General features: G+C 40.4%; 1 long non-coding RNA gene across 1 annotated transcript in view; it reads left to right on the forward strand.

Annotated features, from left to right (window-relative positions):
• The window catches only part of LOC143679257 (uncharacterized), a 66,341-nt gene extending 44,696 nt beyond the window's left edge, over positions 1-21,645 (forward strand). The window contains exons 2-3 of the long non-coding RNA XR_013173615.1: positions 183-305; positions 21,192-21,645. This is a non-coding gene — a long non-coding RNA (uncharacterized LOC143679257). The remainder of the gene's footprint in view (positions 1-182; positions 306-21,191) is intronic.
• Positions 21,646-21,922: the final 277 nt, after the last annotated feature.

A 21,922-nucleotide genomic window follows, 5' to 3' on the forward strand; every position in this document is an offset into this window, starting at 1 on the left:
CTATGGTTTTTAAGACACTTCTGTATTTCTTGAATAAAATTAAAATGTAGCCAGTGAATATCATTCCGTGAGCAGCTTAGATGGAATATTCCAAGAATGGACTTTTCGCTTGGTTTGGGTTGTGGCATCTAGAGCATAGGATGAATTCTAAATAAACCTCCATTAAATATCACTTTTCTCAGCCAAGCTTTGATGAAGGTGATGAAGAGTAGTCACTCTGAAATGGCAAGCTCTTACAAGGGATTGGAATGAAGCTGCTCTGAGCTGAGCCCTGTGATTCAGAAATCTCACACGCTGGCGATGAGGTATTGATCTTTTCTGAAAATTGGGTAGACTCTGCTCCAGATTCACCCAGATAAGCTCAGCCCCCGGATTGTGTAATGGTGAGCAATGTAGGGGGGACAAGGTAGAATGATTTTAAAGGGTCATCCTTAAGTTTTGCTAAATGTAAGCCATTTGATCAAAAGTGTAGAGGTGTTACGACAGAGCCTAAAGGGGTCCAATTGTTCAACAATTAGAGAATTGGGAAAAGCAAATCTTCCAGATGGCAAGTGGCCATCCAGAACCTCCAACAGCAATTTTCATGTTGATTTGATATTCTTTTTCATTTTGTCTTGGACCTTCAATGTGCTGGATTGTGGTATGAGGCGTTTTTATTCCTTATTGTTGGTACTTAAAAATATCTGGTACATAATGTAAAGCTAATGACTAGCAAGTCTCAGGTGACTCATCCATTTGTAAATTGCCATTTCCAAGTATACCAGTTGCAGCCCCACAAAGTCATATATTCTTGTGTTTTTCTTAATTAAGGTAGGCCTTCTCAGTTGTAGCAATAAGGCACTGGAAGAGAACTATAAACAACTGGCCTCCTCTTCCTTTGGAATGTTTTTGCTATTTTTTATTGTTAAAAATAATACCTTCCTATTGCAAGTAATCCATAAAACATAGAAAAGTATTTTTAATAACCCGACATTGTAGGATAATCTCTAGGTGTATAAACTTTTAGAATTTTTCTATGCTGACAAAACAATTTTTTCTTATAAAAATGTTTCATTTATATCTTCTAATACCAACATTGTATTATAAAAAATGTCCACCAATAAAGTCTGCATCATCATTTTCATAACTGCATAAAATTCCAGTATTGGGTACTTACCATCATTGTTTATTTAATTGGTCTCCTACTATTGGCTATTTAAATGATTCCATATTTTTGGCTAATACAAAGAATACTTAGATGAGCATTTTTAAACCTGAATCCAGTTATTTCCTTGGTGTAAATTCCCAGAACAATTCTTAAGTCAAAGGAATTTTCAAAACCCTTTGAAATTTGCTACATTCCACTCAGTAAAAGGACGGTAAAAAGTTTGTTGGATTAAATCTGGTAATTTCCCAAGTGGTACCTTCATGTTCAAATATGTTATCATGCCTTTTTTTCTTTTTGCATGGGCAGACACCAGGAATCAAATGCACCATGCCTTTTTAAACTTACCAGTGTTTTCTGGGTTGATTTCACTTGGTTTCTTATGAGCACTATGTCTGCTTCTCAACCATCCTCTTCAAATCAGAAATTAGGCACCCAGGCTCCTATTTACTTAAATAAGGCCTATTTTCTTAAAGTAATAAAGATCCCCAGATAACTGGAAAGCACTTCCTTGCCCTCAGTCTACTTAACTAGATACTAGTAATGGCTTCCCCAAATTTATCCTTCTGGTCAACCAAGATGGAGCATAAGATGGTCCAGGTTCCATTCTCTCATGGAATCTTTGAACAACTAGCAAAAACCATCAGAGCCATCCTCCTCAAAACCCCCAACAGTTAAAGGGGTGTACCAATTGAGTGAGTGTTGAATCAAGAAAACGCAGCTGTAGAAATGGTAGGAGAAGCTCACAGCAACTTTGCTGGCCTCTCCCCTCCTTCTTCCCAGCTTGGTATGGAGCTAACCTGTGCTCCCATTGTGGGCCCCTGGCCCTATTCTAAAGGGAGCACAGTGATCCCTCTGCACATACTGCAGACTGTATGTCAGTGCCAGTCTGCTGAGTGGCTGTCTGGAAGACTAAACTAGGAAACTTATCTCTTGACCACCTTTCAGAATATGCTTTGCAGGAAAATCAGCTTGCAGCCAACAAGAAACCATTAAGTCAAAGTGGCTGGGAACAAAGTATTCCTATTTTTAAGGCCCTAAGCTATAATAGAATACCCTGGAGGGGGAGAAAGTCTATTTCTTAGGGAGTAGATGGGACATTTGATTCATGGAAATAGAGGAATTCCTAAGGCCATGAATAAACAGAGGACCAGGACAAAAGAGGACAAGATGCAGGCTCCAGGCAAGTTCAGATGACCCTGTACTTCACACTTACCTCAAGCCAATCTTCTTGTTAGGGGACTAATCTCTTAAGGATAGCACTGGCCAACACAGAGGCAATTTGCAAAGACTGAAAGGTATTGTTTTTTTTAATATTTTTATTGTAAACCTTTACAAACCTTTACAAATTCTTGATATAGAAACATTCTACACATGGTGTGCAATCAATGGTTCACAATATCATTACATAGCTGTGTATTCATTACCATAATCAATTTTATGATCATTTGCATCTCTCCAGCAAAAGAAATAAAAAAGAAAAAACTCATACATACCATACAACTTATTCCTCCCTCTCATTGACCACTGATATTTCAATCTACTCAACTTATTTTAACCTTTGTTGCCCCTATTATTTATTTTTTATCCATATTTTTTACTCATCTGTCCATACCATAGATAAAAGGAGGATCAAACCCAAGTTTTTCACAATCACACAATCACTTTGTAAAAGCTATATCATTATACAATCCTCTTTAAGAAACATGGCTGCTGGAACACAGCTCTATAGTTACAGGTACTTCTCTCTAACCACTCTAACACATCATAAATTAAAAAGGGAATATCTATATAATGCGTAAGAATGACCTCCAGGATAACTTCTTGGCTCTACTTGAAATCTATCAGCCACTGACACTTTATTTTGTCTCATTTCTCTCTTCCACCTTTTGGTTGAGAAGGTTTTCTCAATACCTTGATGCCAAGTCCCAGCTGTCCCACATTGCCAGGGAGGTTTACACCCCTGGGGGTCATGTCCCACATAGATGAGGGAGGGCAGTGAGTTTGCTTGTTATGTCGGCTTAGAGAGAGAGAGGTCACATCTGAGCAACAAAGGAAGTTCTCTGGGAGTGACTCTTAGGCCTAATTTTAAGTAGGCTTAGCTTATCCTTTGCAGGGACAAATTTCATAGTGGCAAACCCAAAGATTGAGGGCTCAGCCTATTGATTTGGTTGCCCCCGCTGCTTGCAAGAATATCAGGAATTCTCTAAAAGGGGTGGTTGAATTTTTCCCCCTTTCTCCTTTTTACCCCAAGGGGACTTTGCAAATACTTCTTTATTCACTGTTCAAATCACCCTGGGATTTATCAGGGCATCACACTAACCTGGACAAACCAACAAAATTTCATGCCCTATTCAAGATTCCCTGTACTTATAGTGTTCGATTAAACTGACCATACAAGTTAAATTAGAAAATGCACTAGTCAAAATATAAATTTTGCACCAAATAAACATTTCTCCCTTTAGTCGCAAACAGAAGTTGAAGTTTTAAAATATGAATGACCATCTATTTACAACACCCTGCAATACTAACATTCCTTTGTTCTTCCTCATGCAAAACATTTTTTAATTTGTACATTTAACCACCATCATTGTACACTCTAGGCATTCCTAAATTATACCATCTCTGTGTGAAAGGTGCTTTTTGTCTTGGTTTGTTTCTGTTAGCTCCTGGAACTCAAGGATATTTCTGTCATATTACCAACTTGAGGCAAATTTAAGAAAGAGAGAACTAAATCCCAGAGTGAACAATTTAAAATATTAAAATATAGTGTGCAAAAACAAAAAAAGATAAACAAAGAAACAATTTGGAAAGGAAGAAGTAAAACTTTCCCTAATTGCAGATGACATGATCCTACATACAGAAAATCCTGAAAAATCTAGAACAAATCTCCCAGAGCTAATAAATGAATTCAGCAAAGTGACATGGTACAAGATCAACACCCAAACATCAATAGTGTTTCTATACACTAGTAATGAAAAATCTGAAAAGGAAATCAAGAAAAAAAAACTCTATTTACAATAGCCACTAAAAGAATCAAATATCTAGTAATAAATTTAATGAAAGATGTAAAGGACTTGTAACAGAAAATTATAATACATAGCTAAAATAAATCAAAGAAGGCCTAAATAAATAGGAAAGCATTCCATATCCATAGGTAGGAAGACTAAATATTGTTAAGGTGTCAATTCTACCCAAGGTGATTTACAGATTCAATCCAATCCTAATCAAAATTCCAGTAGCCTTATTTGCAGAAATAGAAAAGACGATCATCAAATTTTATGGAATTACCAAAGCCATCTTGAAACAATAAAATGAAGTTGGAAGACTCATGTTTCAAAACTTATACAAACCTACAATAATTGAAATAGTATGGAGCTGGCACAAAGACAGACTTATAGACCAGTGGAATTAAATTCAGAGTTCAGAATCCAACCCTCACTTTTATGGCCAACTGAATTTTGACAAGCAGGTAAAGACAACTGAATTGGGAAAGAATAGTCTCTTCAACAAATGGTGCTGGGAAAACTGGATGTCCATAGCAAAAGAATGAAGATAGACCCCTACCTCATGCCATATACAAAAATTAACTCAAAATGTATCAAAAACTTAAATATAAGAGCCAAAACTATAAATTTTCTGGAAGAAAACATAGGAAAGCATCTTCAAGCTCTTGTGTTAGGCATGGTTTCTTAGACTTTACCCTAAAACAACAAGCAACAACAAAAATTGAGAAATATGATTTCACGAAAATTAAAAACTTGTACATGCCAAAGGACTTCATCACAAAAGTAAAAAAAAAAAAAAAAAGTCAATAGTATAGAAGAAAATATGTGGAAAACACAAATCTAATAAAGATATCATAGATAAAATATATAAAGAAATCTAACAACTCAAAAACAAAACAGCAACCTAATTTAAAATGGGCCAAAGACTTAAAGAGACATTTCTCCAAAGAAGATACACAATTAGTCAGAAAGCACATGAAAAGATGTTAACAGCATTAGCCATTAGAGAAATATAATTCAAAACCTCAACGAGATACATTTCACACCCACAGGAATAGATACTATTTAAAAAACAGAAAATCATAAGTGTTGGAGAGGATGTGGAGAAATAGGAACACTCATTCATTGTTGGTGGGTATGTAAAATGGTGTAACCACTGTGGAAGACAGTTTGGCAGTTCCTCAGAAAGTTAAGTTCAGAAATACATATGACCTGGCAATCTCACTTCAAGATGTACACCCCAAATAATTGGAAACAGGGACTTAGATATTTGCACACCAATGTCCATTGCATTATTTACAATTGCCAAAAGATGGAAGCATCACAGATGTCCATCAACAGATGACTGGATGAAAGCAATGCACTGTGCACATACAATGCAATATTATTAACCCATAAAAAGGAATGAAGTTCTGATACATGAGACAACATGGATGAACCCTGAAGTCAATATGTCACATGAAATAAGCCAGACACAAAAGGACAAATGTTGTATGATCTCACCAATATGAAATAATTAAATAACCAAATTCATAGCGCCAAAAACTAGAATAGAGGCTAATGGGGGCTGGGATGGAGGTAGGGGATGGGAAGTTCATGCTTAATTGGTGCAGAGTTTCCACTTGGGGTGATGGGAAAGTTTTGGTAATGGATGGTGATGATGGCAGCACACCATTGAGAACCTTATTAAGGTCCCTGAATTATATATTCAGATGCGATTTTTTTTTTTTTTTTTTTGCATGGGCAGGCACCAGGAATTGAGCCTGGGTCTCTGGCATGGCAGGTGAGAACTCTGCCTACTGAGCCACCATGGTCTGACCCCCAATGTGATTTTAAAAATGCCAAATTTGGAGTTTTATATATGTTACTAGAAAAAATTCAAAATATATATATAGGACTATACAACACAAACAGTGCACACTAATGTAAATTATGGACTATAGTTAATAGTATAATTATAATAATATTGTTTCATGTATCATAAGTTACCACAATACTGAAAAGTGTTAATAATAGGGAAACTTGTGGGGGAGGGGAGCGTGGGGGGATATAAGGAAACTGTATTTTCAGCATGATTTTTCTGTAAGCCTACAACTTCTCTTATAAAAAATAAAATGAAGAGTAGGAAAAAAGATATTTACTGTGGCAGAAACAATTTAAAACAGAAAAGTATGGAGAAAATATTTTTAATTCATCCTATCAGCTATTAGCAATATAATCCTATCATCCTATTAGCAATATGGAAAAAATATTTTTAATTCATCCTATCAGCTATTAGCAATATAATCCTATCATCCTATTAGCAATATTAAATATTTGTAAATTAATTAGGCAAGTCGTTTTCTGCTTCAAATAACAGAATTACCACAACAATGACACTTGAGGAAGTAATTCTTTCAATCTTTGTCAGATAAGGTCTTAGCACTCCTGCCATTCCAGTATCCGAGGAAAATTATCACAATCACTGCATACTCAAAAAACATGGCAATGAAAAGATTATGAAATGGTAGCCAGATATGCAAAATGATTCCTTAGGGGGGAAAGATAGAAACATATGACATGCTTTTTCAACTAAAGAACAGAATCTGGAGGAAACCTGGTCATTTGAACCCAGCTATGCAGAGATGAGTCTGCCATTTTTGACTGGAAAAAAAGGCCAAACCATCCTTATTCCTTTTGAACTTCTCCTCTCTCCCCTCTCCCCACTTTAGCACCAGAAGGAAGAAAGAAGTGAAACATTAAAAAATGAAGGAATTCACTTTCCAAAATCCTGGTCCTCACTGGTGATGTAAAATGTTAAACCACTGAAGTCAAGTTACAGCATCAGATATTAATATTTAGGGCCTACAAGAGAAGTGAAATAACTTGGGCACAAAGTTATGAAGCAAACACGCTGTGGCTGGACCCAGGCCTGTTCAAGCTCAGTCATGGCATCCTGTGCTGTCTTTGGCAGGCTTTCCCCTCTCTTCTGAACCCGAGCCCCTGCTCCCTTTTACCTGTCTTCAGCCCTCAGGGACACAATGCCTCCATCCTTCTCTCCAGCCATAGCCCCCACAGCAGTGCCCTACCCAAGCCATCCCTCCCCCAGAGAATGTCATGCTCCTAAATGCTCCACAAACAAAAAATCCAGGCCTTCAGAATCAGATCTCTGCTAGATTTTCAAAGGAAAGCCATCACAATGTCTAAAGCAATCTACCCAAAAGAGTACATAAGATATAAAAATGACTAACGGGCATAACCATTCATAACATGAACTGCATTTTTATGAGAAGTTTGTAAACCAAAGGCTGGCCCTCCCTCACTTTGGCAGAACTTGTGTGGCAAATACCATTAGTAGGGTTCACGTTAGTGTTCCTGGGTGACTCTGGGGAACATCCCCCACTCTTGGCTCCAGTCCCTCTTTCTGAAAGCGTCTGACTCCTGGTCAGGGTTCTATGAAGTCAATGAACAGCTACCCCAGTTACTGTCATTCTTCGGTCTTTGTTAAAATGTATATGTCCTGGGAAATAAAGTCTTGGTCTGTCCAGAGAGCCACTTCTAATGTCACCGAGAGAAGGAAGATTGGGGGAGGTGCTTGGAGAAAAGGGATCACAGAAAACAGAGTGACAAGAGATAGCATATCTAAAGAAACTCAAGACCATATTTAACTTGCCCTGCCACGTTGCCTAGCACAGAAATAAGGACTTTACTGAGAACTTTGTCTTTCAAATGCTTTTAGATGTCATGATGAAAGCAGTTTCATTGAGCATTTTTGATGTCTCATGCTCATTTCAGGTACTCACTCATTTAACCTTTACGCTAACCCCATCTACCCTCTTTTACAAATGGAAAGACAGCAGTTCTGAATGACTAATTCCGTTGCCAGGAAGATAGTATTCAGTCCCACACAGGCCAGCTTTCGAGCCTCCTGCTGTAACCACTGTCCTTTGCAGGGAAATGTCATATGTGACATGGGAGTCTCATGATCTCAGCAAAACTTCAAGCAGTAAACTGAAGCATCACCCAGCGCATTCGGAGGCACAGCCGATGTCTCCTCCTAAGTGCACTGAGCAGATGTAAGTAACAGACAGGCCAGACTTCCAGATCCACCAGTCACCCCTGCCTCAGCACACATTCACATCCCACCCAGGTGATACTTAGCAACCACTACCTGAGTCCTGCCTGGGGATCGTTATTAAATCACTAAGCAAACCCCAAACTATCACTTTGTTCCGGGGTGCTTGGGCTGGTCCATTGGGTGTCAGGATCCTCTGGTGTCTTTTTACTGTATTTAACGGGGCCTGACTGAGCAAATCTCCTGACATATTTCTGTGGGATCAGGGAGTGTCATCATTGCCCACTTCTGGAGCATTTCACAGTGGCAGTCCACGCTGCTTGTCTAAACTGCCTCACTAAGGGAATTCAATTCCAAACAAAACAGAAAAAAAAAAAAAAAAAAAACAGAAAAACAACCAGATGTCTGCTCTCCTTCCAGGATTTAAAAGGGCTGATGCAAGAGAGAAAAATAACAAAATGTGTGAAATTCTAGGTGATATAATGCCTCCAATACACTTTTACCATAAATTCTTAATCTGCGCCTTTTACTTTACTGAGGGAAATTTAAAAGGTATTAAGGCTCCACTATAAAAAAAAAAAAGGCAGTGAAGACTTGAAGGGTGCTTCTATCTGACTGACTGGGATTTCAGAATAGACAACTGCACTTGTGATGGTTTTAGGCTTTATTCTTCAACAAACAGAGCAACTCGAAGAATTTCACACACACAAACGTGTGCCTTACAAAGCGATCCTAGCGATTAAAAACAGAGTAAAGTACTGAGAAGCGGATGTCATTGCCAGCACAGAATCATCTCAGTCTTTCAGGGACAGCCAATGAGGCTTTAGAGCTCCTTAACCAAGACCACCCAGACCACAAGGAAGAAGGGATTTGCCGAGTTCCCAGAGCCCACCCTGCCCCCCAGAAGGCTACCCCATTAGCCAGCAAGTCTGAGGAGCTGAGCTGAGCAAGCCCCATAAAGGGAACCAAGGAGCAGAAGCTTTCTCTCCAGAGGATGGGGGCAGCACTTCTCAAGGGAAGGAGAGTCACCAGGAGCTTGAAAGAGGGGGGCGTTGGGAAGAGGAGAAAAGGATTATGTGGGAATGAGAAGGGGAGGTAGAAGACAAGAGAGTGGTTGCTCTACCCAGAGAGGCAGAGTGTCTTATTCCAAATAAATATATCTGTGAGGAGCAAGATAATGAACAAGGTGGGCAAATTCACAACCTCTGGTCCTTCTATATCAAACAGGTTAGTCAACTGCCCATATCCATCATGGTTCTGGGTGGACTTTACCTGGAGGAGACCAGCAAGGCAGAGGGGCTTGGTGAGGGGCCCTGATCAGTGTCTTCCTTTGGGGGTCTCCATCCCTGGGAAAACAGACCACAAGAAAGAGCTGCTCTGCTCTGTAGACCTAACTACTTACAGTCCTGCAGCTGCCAATACATCCTGATGTTCCCCATTCACTGACAGGCTGACAAAAAATAACCTGGAGTTAGAAGAAAGGTGGAGCCCCTGCTGCACTAGAGATATACTACTGACTTCTACACTTGTTTTTTGCTCTCCTCTCTGATTGCTCCTTTCTGTGAGCAGCTTTGAAGTCCTCAAAATGAAAATGGTACTTGCTGATCTTCAGGGTTAATAAAGAAAAGGAAAACATCAGCAGGTGAACTGGATGAGAAGACCAGAAACCCAATGGAAAGAAGAAATATCAGCAACTGCTAAAGGAAAGAAAAGTAGACTGTATCCCAGGAGCCTTCAGCAGAAAAGGAAGAAAATAAAATATTTGAGAGGCAGAAGGAGAATCCCAAGTGGCCTGGGGTTTGGCAATAGAAAGTTCTTTGAGTATTGCTCACCACAGCAGAAAGGGTGGCTCTTCATTGCCTTTTCCAAAGTATTGCCATCTGATCTTTCCTCAAGAGCCTCTTCCTTTGCATGCATGTGTTATCCTAGAATACTGTCTTCTTCCCTTCCTTTCCCCAAGTAAATCTTGAGTCCCTGGTACCTGGCTCAGTCTTTCTCTTTGCCTGGACTCCCCACAGCGTCCTGTGCAACTTCAACACTCATGTTGATGACTCAGCAAATCTGACTTCCCCTGCTCCAATGGCCAACATCTTGAGCAACCCAACCCAAAGTTGCACGCTGCATCAAAACACAAGTTACGACCAGATGCTGATGCTCAACAAGGGCCAGGACAGCCGACAGCCCATCATTATTCATAACCCTCCTAACAAACCTAACATTAGGCTGTAGGAGACAACCTCCACAGGTGGTAATCGGATAGCTGGGCTGGGATTCCGAACCATGGTGGCAAACGCCCAAGTTCGTGCTCTCTTCTCTTTACAGTGCATCTTAAATGCAAACCTGAAATCAATGCTCCCTCTCTCACTGTACCTCCTCCAAGCATCACCAAATGGCCAAACCCTCAATCCCTGCCTATACTCCAGTTTATCAATGCTTCCTGACATTTTTCTGCTCTGTACCTGTAATCAGAGGAAATGCCAAGAAAATCCCCTCATGGAACTGTCTCCTTGGCTCAAGGCCCATGTAATGAAGCACCTCCCTTTGATCACCAGACTACCGATTAAATCAGAAAATTCCATAGACCTAAAATTGCAAACCATGTTAGGACAGTGATGTAAGTGTTGGTTTGAACTTTTAATGACTGCGTTAGATTGGTTAGAATCGAGTGAAGAGAAAACAGCTGATGGCAGGTGACAACTGATAAGAACCATAGCTACTCCCAGTTAGTACCATTAAAATGAAGCCCTGTGCTCCCTCTTGGGGCTGCTGCATCTCTGACTGTGATGTCACTGCTGGCACCCACACCGGCTCCCTCCATCTTGAAGAAAATGTCTCAACACCCTGCAGGGACACACAGATGGCTGGGGGAAAAAAAATTCTCACTACCTTTACTTCCCATCAACATGAAGCTACTACCACTGAATGAGAGGAAGTGCAAAATGCACCCTTGAGTGTTTTATTTTGTTAGTACTGACAAAATGAAATATACCAAAAATGGGTTGCCTTTTACAACGGGTTAGCTTACAAGTTTACAATTCTAAGCCGTGAAAATGTCCAACTCAAGACATCAACAGGACAAACCTGGACTCTGAAAATAGGCTGCTGACATCCAGGTCACCTCTGCCACATAGGAAGGCACATGGTGGCATGTGCTGGGCCTTCACTCCCGGGTTTCATTGCTTTCAGCTTCTGGCTTCAGTGACTTCCTTTCTGTTTTCTATGTGTCCTCTCTTGGTTTCTCTGGGGCTTTTTTTATGTAAGCTTCTCTATTGTTTTATTGTCTTACAAAGGATTCCAATAAGAGGACTGCCCTGGGGCAAACCTCAACTGAAATAACCTAATCAAAAGGTACCGCCTATAATAAGTCTACACCTACAGGAGTGGATTAAAATAACATAATTTGGGCCATGGTGGCTCAGCAGGCAGGAATGCTTGCCTGCGATGCCAGAGGACCCGGGTTCGTTTCCCGGTGCCTGCCCATGTAAACAAAAACAAAATAACATAATTTTTCCTGGGTACACAGAGCTTCAAACTACCATAAGTAGGGGCCTCCCTCCCTATCTTTGGAATCAAGGTTTGTAGGGCAAGAAAGAGGGGAAAAAGGAAAGTGAAATAAAGTGGATCTTGTAGTTTAATCTGAAAGCGTATGTGTGCATGTGTGTCCTTTGTCATTAGGCATAACACAAATGTAAAAGGATATGAGATAGCTCTGTAACAAGTTCTGAGCCCTTGGTCTTGGATAATACAAGCCTAACCTGGTCAATCACCAACATCTACATTCTCTGGCTCTCTGGCCCTGTCCATCTGTTCCCCTCAGATAATCCCCAGTCACTCTTTGTTTCCTAAATGTTCTGACACTATTGGAGAAAAACCAAAACCATTTTACCTAAAATACAAATTTAAGAACTCCAACCTCAGCTCTGCCCTCTAGTCTGTTTTTGGAGGGCAGTTTCCAAATCTGTCCCACATACTTCAAGTCCCCTACCCTAACCCTAGCCCCTTTATCCTCAACAGACAACATGAAGCTTTCTACCTTTCAGAAAAGAAAAACATTCATCTACAACTTCTGTCCCATCCACCTTCAGGTTTATTTCCACTCACTCTTCCCCACTTCTTTCTTGTCCAATAAAAAAAAAAAATAGGACATCTTATGCCTTTTCCAGGTCAATCACTCCATCGGCATTTTGATTCCATCCTTCCATCCTTGCCTGACTCTTGTAGAATGTGAGTGTATAGAAGGTAATTTTTAATATTTGGCATGCTTAACAATCGACTCACAAAATTACTAAGAATTTATCAATCAGTTCTTACAAGTCGCATGAGTCAGCTCGAGCAAGCCACCGCATGAGGTTCCTTGTCTCATCACACCCCACTCATTTTACTCAAATATCATCTTCGAGAAGTACAGGGAAGTGGAAGGAAAACTGAACAAACAGATCACTTACCAAAAATAAATTATTGCTAATTGATAAAGGTAAGAATCTACCACCACCTCCACCAACACTATTACTAACCTTAAAGGTTCAAGAAGTCTACATTATTTATCATTAAAACAAAAACAAAAATGTTAAAGAAAACTATATTCTTTGCACATCTGAATTTTTTCTGTGTGTCAACTAGAAATTCTATGCCAAGTCATGGAATCCTCCAATGACAGTAGCTAACAAGGATGAAGTTTATTGCAGTGACACAACAAGCAATCAAGGGATCCATTTTCAACTTATCTTTTTTGCTCTACCATATCTAGCATGCTACAATAATGGTCTTCTGGCTTGTTGCTGCATCATCACAGGATTGCTGTTCCAACTCCAGGCAATGTATCTGCATTCAAACCAGGGTGAAGACCCAAAGGGGCAAGTAGCCCAGTAGTTTCTGCAGTCTTTTATCAGGAGCACAAAAGTTTCTCCAGAAATGTCTCCTCTCTCCTGTCTTCATCCCCTTCCTTCAAGCAAACTTCTGCTGCTTAGGGTCACAGGTCAGAAGCAGGTTACACAGCCACCCCTAGCTGCAAAGTAAATGGGAAGACATATCTTAATTGGTCTAGACCAGTCAGGATCCCCTGGATCCTCTGCTCCCGGCTGGGCATGTTGCTGCCAATGAATGAACAAAAGCAGGGCTTGGTCAGCAAGGCACAAGTGGGTAATGGAGAATGGGTGAGCTGGTAACAGAGTCTGATGATGCACACAGCAGACTAAGTGGGAGGACAACATTAAATGGAAAAGAACCCAGGTTGGCTTTTGCTTGACAGAGTGTTAGATGTAAATGCAAGAAGAACCTGTCTAAGGCAGAATGCTGTTCCTAGAGGTGCAAAGCCGGGGGTGGCCCAGCGTCTTAGCTGCTGCAGGGCTTCCTGGCCTCAGGCCATGGAACTGATTGAGCAGTGGTGGCCTCACACACCTAAAGGAAGGCAGTTCTTTACAGCCACTTCAAGAGCTGGAAATAAGGTAAAGACGATGAGTCCAACCTTAAAGAGGTTTCCTTGTCAGGGAATATTAGGGAGTAAGAGACTCTTGTTGCTAATATGGTAGGTTGCTCAGAGTTTTTACCCAGCAGGGCTTTCTGAGGATCCGAGTCCCACTTGCTTTCTTCTCAGTAAGGAAAGCACACTCAGCTGCCATTCAGAAAGCTGAGGGCAGCAGGAACGCTGACTATGAAAGCATGCAAAGTCCTTCCCTCCCTGTCTCAGAGGGAACTGTGCACTAACAAGAGTTAATTCCTTCAGTGGTTGGGGATTCTTCCTTGGGAATAGGAGCCCAATGACTAAACATTTGTAAGCGCTGAGTCAGGCAGTCCAGCAGCAAATGGAGCCTGCCCTACTGTGATTGCTCATACTTATCATTTTGCCAATGAAATAATGGAAGAGTTATGGTAGATCAAGGAGAAGGACAAGTCATAGATGTGCAGGAAAGGACAGTGGGCAAAGGGGATTCTCTACTAAACTGAAATTAATGGTTAAATTAAATGCTGGACATTTGCTTTCCTGAGGTCAAATGTAGGTCCTTTAATTGAATAAATGCAAATAAGATTTGCATCTTATTTTTGTAGACATTTGCATCTGTCTACACTACAAAAATTATGTACATGATTTAAGTTTATTCTTATACTGAAAGATATCCAATGCTCTTCCCCTTTTGAATAACATTAACTTATTTCTGGAACATCCACAAAATAGCATTTTGCATTTTTCATGTTTCTTAAGCAGAGTGCCCTTCTAAAGGTGTGTATTTTGCAAGGGTCAGGGGGAGTGAAGCAGTTGCTGCCCCTTTAAATAAGGGCTCAGACTTGAAAATGTTAACTAATTTCATTTTCTTGATAAAGTTTATCTTTGATCAGAACTGAGTCATACCAAAAATACTTCTACAAGATTTGACCTTTTACTTAAATCCCGCAGAGATAATACACTTAAAATGTTATCAATAAGACCTTTGTTTTTTAAAGTACACTTAAAACAAATAACTTTTTAAAAACAAAAAAAAAAACCTGTTTTCAATTAAGCTCTTTACAGGCAATCAGCTTGAAAGTTATATTTGCTTTTTTATTTTTTTATTTATCAATTATACCCAGTAGTACCATGATAATGGCATTAGACAAAAACGAAGCTTTACCTGGTATTGACTTCTTGTCATAGTAAACTTTACAAATTAATTTGTTTTTATAGTGCTTTGTGACCAATAGTGACTACACTGTATTAGTCGAAGGGTGACAGCAATGCAAAGCAGAAACTGTTTCGTATTGCGAATGAGAAAAACCCACTCCAATTATATGAAGATAATTAATTCTTAATTCCTTCTGATAAAGAGTTTTCTTGCAACAGAAAAATTTCACTCAATTCTAACAATGTTCTGTTGTTTAGAAAAGTTTTAAAGAGAGACTACTAGCTTAAGTCCCTAGGCAAAATGACCCTGTGATACCTAAAAAGGGCTAAGAACTAGATTGAGTCACCTGTATGTTGTAACCACTTAACTGTTTCTCCAAAAACTCCTCTTTGTCCCCTTTAAATGCTGGGGGCTTATGAAATAGATATAAGACCTAAAAAAAAAAAGTATCTATTCCAAATTAGATGTTTCTCTTATTTCTCAGTTTCTTATTGCTTGCCTTTTGGTTTGGCCTCCCACCCCATCCATGTTAGAGGCTGTATGTATTAATGGCAGATTTCACATTTGCCTTAGAGATTTACTATGAACTTCCTAGAGAAGCAAAATTTTGATCTGAATGAGCTGAAGTCTGACAGGAAAATAATCGGGGAAGGAAATAACTATGTATAAATTTCATTTTACATACATATAATAAATCTTACATAGTTTACATAAATATACTATATATTTTGTGTATATTTATATACATTATGTAAATATATAATATATAAAGCCATATCTATCTATCTATCTATATATATATGATCAAATCACTACATAAAATAAGCTTGCTGCTTCTAAAATTAGCTGTGCCAAGTGGCAGGGTCTTTAAAACTTGGTATTTGTTGGAGGCCCAGTTGGTCACACAGGGTGGGCGCCCAGGACCCAGAGCTGGGTTGGAAGGGAGGGTAACCAGAAGATGCTAGAAATGAGAGGTCTCAGAGAGTGGGGGGAGCAGAAAGGCGCATAAACCCAAAGAGGCAAGCACAAGGCTGGACAGGAAAGACAAGCCTAAGATATTGGATAGACTGAGAACCAGGCAGGCAAGGGGAGAGAAGGAGAACAGGCCAGGACAGGGTCTGGGACAAGTAGGGCACACCAGAACCAGCCACCAACCACACAGAAGAAGAGGATTGGATGGAGGAGGAACTGGTGACCCAGCTTGGAGTCTGACCTGAAGGCACAAAGAACAGGAATAAAAATGACCATGGGCTTCAAGTTAAGCCAGTCTTTCTCTAGAGTCTTTCTTTTGGGCCAGTTACCAGGCCAAACATCACTGAGAAGGTTTGCCACAGAAGTAACACCATTACAAAATATTTGGCCTCCAGTTAAGTGGGTTAAAAACTTAGGAGCTGCATCTTCACCCCTCTTCTTCAAGTCACTCTGAAAGAAAGAGTCCCTCACTCAGAAGGCCCATTCCACCCTAGAGGTATTTCCCTGTGCTGTGACCCAAATAACTCCACCAACTGCACCAAGCAATGATTTGTTGGCAGACTTCTTTCACAGTCAGATTCTCAGATGAAGAAAGCTGATAATGCAAAGGCCAAAAGGCATCCTACTGAGGTGAGTCAGTTCCATTACTCTATTCTGAGACAACCAAAGTTAGATGAAACTAATGGAAAAAAATAAAAATAAAAAACCCACAGGATTCCTTTAGACTATCACTCAGGCAGAAACTCTGGCCAAATTGTTCCTTTTGAGGTGGATGATTCCATTAGAGACTTTATGGAGTGGGTACGAGTATCTTCTGAAGAACAAAAAGGATATCATCTTTTCAAAGAACAGAGAAAGAGCTGTCACATTATTTCCTAATGCTAAGGACAGCGATAGAAAGAATATGCACAGGATATCAGTGAGGCTGAGGAGATCATCTAACTTTTGAGGAAAACACCCAAAATAAATCATTATATCACAATTTTCTTGAGTCTTTCCTTTCACAGAACTCCAAAATCATTACCATATCCATCAGGTAATACCAATACACATGCATGAATTTGAATTGCAAGTTATAGGTCCCTGAATTCTGGATGCCTCTAAAAATTTTAGAACAAGGTTGTGAAGAGGATAATGATACATCATCAAGTAGTCTTAATTACTTTCCCCTTCTCCAGCCATAGTCAAATGCTGTGCTCTCATCCCACTGGCAATAATTCCAAGAACGATTTGGGGTGGAAGTCACACCCAGACTAGGAAAAAAGCTGGTCACAGCTCCCCTCCAACCTCCCATTATACACCCCATAGTCACACATTTGGCATACCACATTCTGTCAGGGCCATTTACCCCTAAATCTGCTTCATATGACATTCAGGAACAGGCCGTTTTAAACAACTTTGTTTCTAAGAAGAAATCAAGAGAAGTGTGGAGTGTGACTTTGGGTCCACAGTCTGACATACACTGGAACTGAAACCTGGGCCTCCCTTCACAGTGACCTCACTGATGAAGTGAAAGAGTGAAAGCAGACGGATCTGGTTTGCAGGTCTTAGATGACTTGACCGAACATCTCATATCAAACAGGAGAGTAAGAGAGAAGTCTCAAGCCCAGATCAAAGGAGTACAAAAGAACAAACCTTTCTTACAGATGTGGAAAATTTATTCATCAGGATTCTAGGGCAAGTGGCTTAATCTCACAAGGATAAGTTGGACTCTTGACTCTTTAAACGTTACAATACAAAGAGACTAGACCATACAAGGAGTCATTTAGGCAAAGCACCTCTGCAGGCCACGACATCTGTTCCAGTGCCCCACCAATGTAGATCTTTCCTGTTACTACAGCAACCTACAGTTCACAATAAACAGTGGGGTCATTCTCATGAACGGTGGAAGGATTGGGCGTTGACACTTTTGTGTTTATTCTTAGATAGCCTACCTTATTTTTATGACTCTTAGTAGCTTGTGATATCCAGCAGCCATCAATTAAATCTTAAAAAGCAAACTGGGATGAGTTCAACATGATGGCTCCAGGCATGGCTATAAGGGACCTCCATAATGTTCCAGATCATTAGAAAGCATACATAAACCATAAATGGAAAAGGTAGAGAAGGTAACAAATACCAGCTCACCTCAGAACACTAGAAAACATTTCAGACCAAAAAAAAAAAAAAAAAAGAATACAAAATGTCACCAGTCTGAGAATCACCTTGTCACAAAAGCCACCATCAAAGAGGTGTCCGATACCAGTATGGCGTCATACTTTAGGTGGCAGTTAGATTCTAAAGCCAATGCTTAAGGCTAAGAAAATGTATGATAAAAGCGACCCCTTGAAAATCCCCTAGAGGAATACACTGTGTTGGAAATATCCAGCTGTCAGTTAAGTCCAACACATCCAGATTTTCCTCCAAAGTTAGAACAGATAACTATGTCTTTAGATGAGACCAGAGGTGGGACCTAACTTCTGTTCAGAGACAATGGTACATATGGTACCAATCAGCATTGCAATCACAGTCTGTATGATGAAAAGTTCACATAGGAACTAAGAGAACCAAGGGGATGGAGGATCTTTACTTTCGTCTCCTGCACACTCCAGAGCAAATACTTGCTGGTTGGAACGGAGGGCAAAATTATCTGGTCTAATTGTATTTGTTTAAGTTAAACAAGCATTTGATAAGACTCTATTCAGAAGAAAAAAAGGGGGCGGGGAGTGGGGAGAAGGCGCAAAAAAAAGTGGTGGATTATACCCTGGAATTGAAAACCCAGTGTCACTCACTCTAAATCTGCTTGAATTTTTACCACACCCTCCCCAACAAATATACTTGACTGAAAGTGTGTAAGATACCTTCTTCCCCTTCAATCCTCAGAATTATCTTAAAGGTGGAGAAAGGAAAAAATTATCTCCAGGGTACACACTGCCCCAGAGGGGTTTAGCCAAGAAAAGCCACAGTCTGTTTTCTTTCTGATTTAACAGAAAGTGGTAGCCATATGAAGGCCAGAAATGGCATGGCAACAGACACAAATCATGCTTTTAAAAAGCTGAGTAGATGGAGGAAAACATCCCCCAGTTGCAGGTCAAGAGTGTGCAATTCATCCAAGGGATTGACAGACTAGGAGATGTGGTATGAACAAAGCTAACTTAAGGCATGTGGCTTACAAAACATTAGAGCCTGACTTGGATCTTGAAAGCCCATCCCAGCCTACCCAGGCATCAGGACAGGTAGAAGCAGAAGCAGGTTTTTCTGAGGCATTTGAGAGAAGCTATACAGCAGCCTCATTCTGAAGCATCCTGCAGAATACTCGTTTTCTGTCTTCTAATTGCCATCAGCCCACCCCAGCCTAGGATGATGATACTTAGACTTGGGGCCCCCTTTACCCCTGGGCTAGAGAAGCAAAGGCAGAGCAATGACGGGACAGTGACAATGAAGGGATGGAGACAGAGAAGTCAGGTCTGAAGAGGTAAATGGAGACAGAGGTTGCAGCCAGAGAGAGTGAGTCGGAATAGCATCCATTCATCTCGTCATTCAACAAATACTGAGAATTTCTAATATGTGAGTAGCAAAATTCTGTTGAGCTTTTCTCATTTTAGCCTGCCTTAGAGGAGAGTGTTTCCAACTCTTTATTTGTTGAGGCTTATTGCCTCAATAAACTGGGGAGATGCATGAGCTTTTCTAAATGGAGGTTCATGGGACCATCCCCACCTACAAGCCCTCAGAGGCTCCCAGCCCTGGAGACCATCAAAAGAGAAGAATACGACCATAGCTGTGGGCCAGGAGAATTGCTGCAGATGTGGTCAGATCAAAGCGGAGACTGGATTCGCGCAGTGTTCGGTGGTAAGACAACACTTCATTTTCCTTGCAGATCCCTGAAGGGACATTTTAACAGAAATACGAGAACACCTGGATTATTCACTATAGTTTAAAAAAAAAAAAGGAAGCCAGGGAGGGTAATTTATAATATTACAAGAGATTTTCACATTCAGAGATTGAGGACAGAGTCTATGGGATTTCAACACCAGTTAACATCACACAGGGGTTGTTTGTGGTGAGACGGAGTGGGGCTCCATTTCATCTTCTGATGGGAGAAAGACGCCTGCAGCCCAGTTTCCATTTCTCAAAAGATCTGATTCTGCCTGTGGTTAAGCAAATAGAGAAAATGCTCTTCCGAAGCTACAGAATCCATCTTCTCTTTGATCTGGGCCAAAAAAAAAAAAGAACCTATCTGCGACAATACAGATTTAGGCAGCTAGAACACAAAATCAAAGATTAGGAAATCGCAGCCACCATTTTCTGAAAGCTGTCCTCAAGACTGACACTAAGGCTTGCTCTTCTTGACATTGCTTATTGATCTTTCTTTTTTCCTTCTGCCAAAACTGTATCTTTTTTTTAAAATAATCACAGTGAGCACCAGCAAGCTAATATCCTGATGTACCCATACCTGTATGAGGTGAGGCTGAGAGAAGGAATAATCAAAAGGTTACACAGTCCAGGACTCCAAGAAGGCGGGAGAACAGAAAACAGAAAACAGCTCCTTTCTTGCCCCAGTTAATATTTTTTTCCCCAAAGACATCCCGCTCAAGCAGTCTGTTTGTTTATCTCAAATAATGAGGTGATAAACCACGGTAAAGCCATAAAGCACAGCACAAAATAATATATCATAATTATTACTCCATTGCCTGGAGTCTGATTAGGAAGACTACCTTATAATGGGGAGAACACTAAGAACTAGAAGACTGCTGATTGACTAACCCTAACGCAGAGCGTGTCAGTCATCTGATTATAACAGAGGAAGAAGACATTGCACAGACCAGTCCAAGAGCTTAAAGTAACATAAGAGGAAGGGAGCATTAGGGTGAAATGATGACAGGTTTAGAAACCCTTATAGTGGACTGCCAGGGAAATGACAAATGGGAGTATAAAGACGGGGAAAGGCCTGCGTCAGGACTGGAAATGAGGAAGGGTGCGTCCACTGTCAGAAACGTTGAGGAAGTTCTAGTGGATGCACTGCAGAGGCATGTAGCCCTGATCCTTACCCCTCCATGCACAATTCCTTCCCACACACACACACTGAAGAAGGGGAGAAGGTGCAGACAGAAAGCCGCTAGCGGACCCTTGCATGGAGGGTGAGGGCAGAAAGGCCCCCAAGGGGTTTCCCTCAGAGGGTGGGCTGCAATGAGTGAAAAGCAGAATTGGTTGCAGCTTGAATGCATGCTGCATAGCCACCCTTGGTAGGGGGCTGGAGTTCCTGGCACAGGTGGTCATGAGCAGAAATTCATTTTTCCAGAGGTGACGTTGCTGACTGTGGCAGTCTGTGACCCTGTTTCCTATCACCTTCCCCAGCCCAGACCCACAGGTGCTGAATCTCTGACACCGCAATGCCACCATACACTCAGTATAAATATTTCCTTTTCCTGTCCTTTCAGATCCAATTCCAATTTCAGATGGATCCCAGCTCAACTCCTACTTCATTAGAAGACAGTAAGCAAGAACACACCTTTGTCTCTAAGGATGAAAAATAAAGTAAAAGCACTCCTAACCCACCTCCACTAAATGGCTATTGGTTAGGCAGTGCTCCCTGTGAGTGCAGGAAACATGCTGACAGATACCGCTGCACCCTCCACAGCGAGCATCCAACCACCAGTTGTGTCGTAGGCTGACCAGGGGCCAAATGGTAGAGGTGTGCCACTGGTTTTTCTATTATAATTCCATAATTCAATTAAATAGCATGTTAGCCGATGAAATAGGACCACAAAAAAGAGTTGTGTGTCTTTGAAAAAGTAAATTGAATTCTTTCGGAGAATCACTAAAGATGAGTCACAGAGAAAATATGTTCTTAATTTGGGAGTAAGACAACTGTTAATGACATGGAAAAATAAAGAAAATACACAAGGATTCTACACACAGGCTGTATTCCAGTGTCTTTAAGATCGTGCTCTTATTTAAAGAAATTGAAACTGGAAATCACAAGTGATTCGTTATGAGTGTGGTGTATATAAGAGAAATGATATGAATAATCAACCAACCCATTTTCAAAGAAAATGTTTTGACACTACACTAAAAGGTTGTTTAATAGACTGTGCATTGAAGTATTCTATTTTTTTTTAATATTTTTATTTGTAAAACAACATACAAACACAAACATTCTTTACACACA

The sequence above is a fragment of the Tamandua tetradactyla genome, chromosome 4 (genome assembly GCF_023851605.1).
Source record: "Tamandua tetradactyla isolate mTamTet1 chromosome 4, mTamTet1.pri, whole genome shotgun sequence".
Classification (NCBI taxonomy): domain Eukaryota; kingdom Metazoa; phylum Chordata; class Mammalia; order Pilosa; family Myrmecophagidae; genus Tamandua; species Tamandua tetradactyla.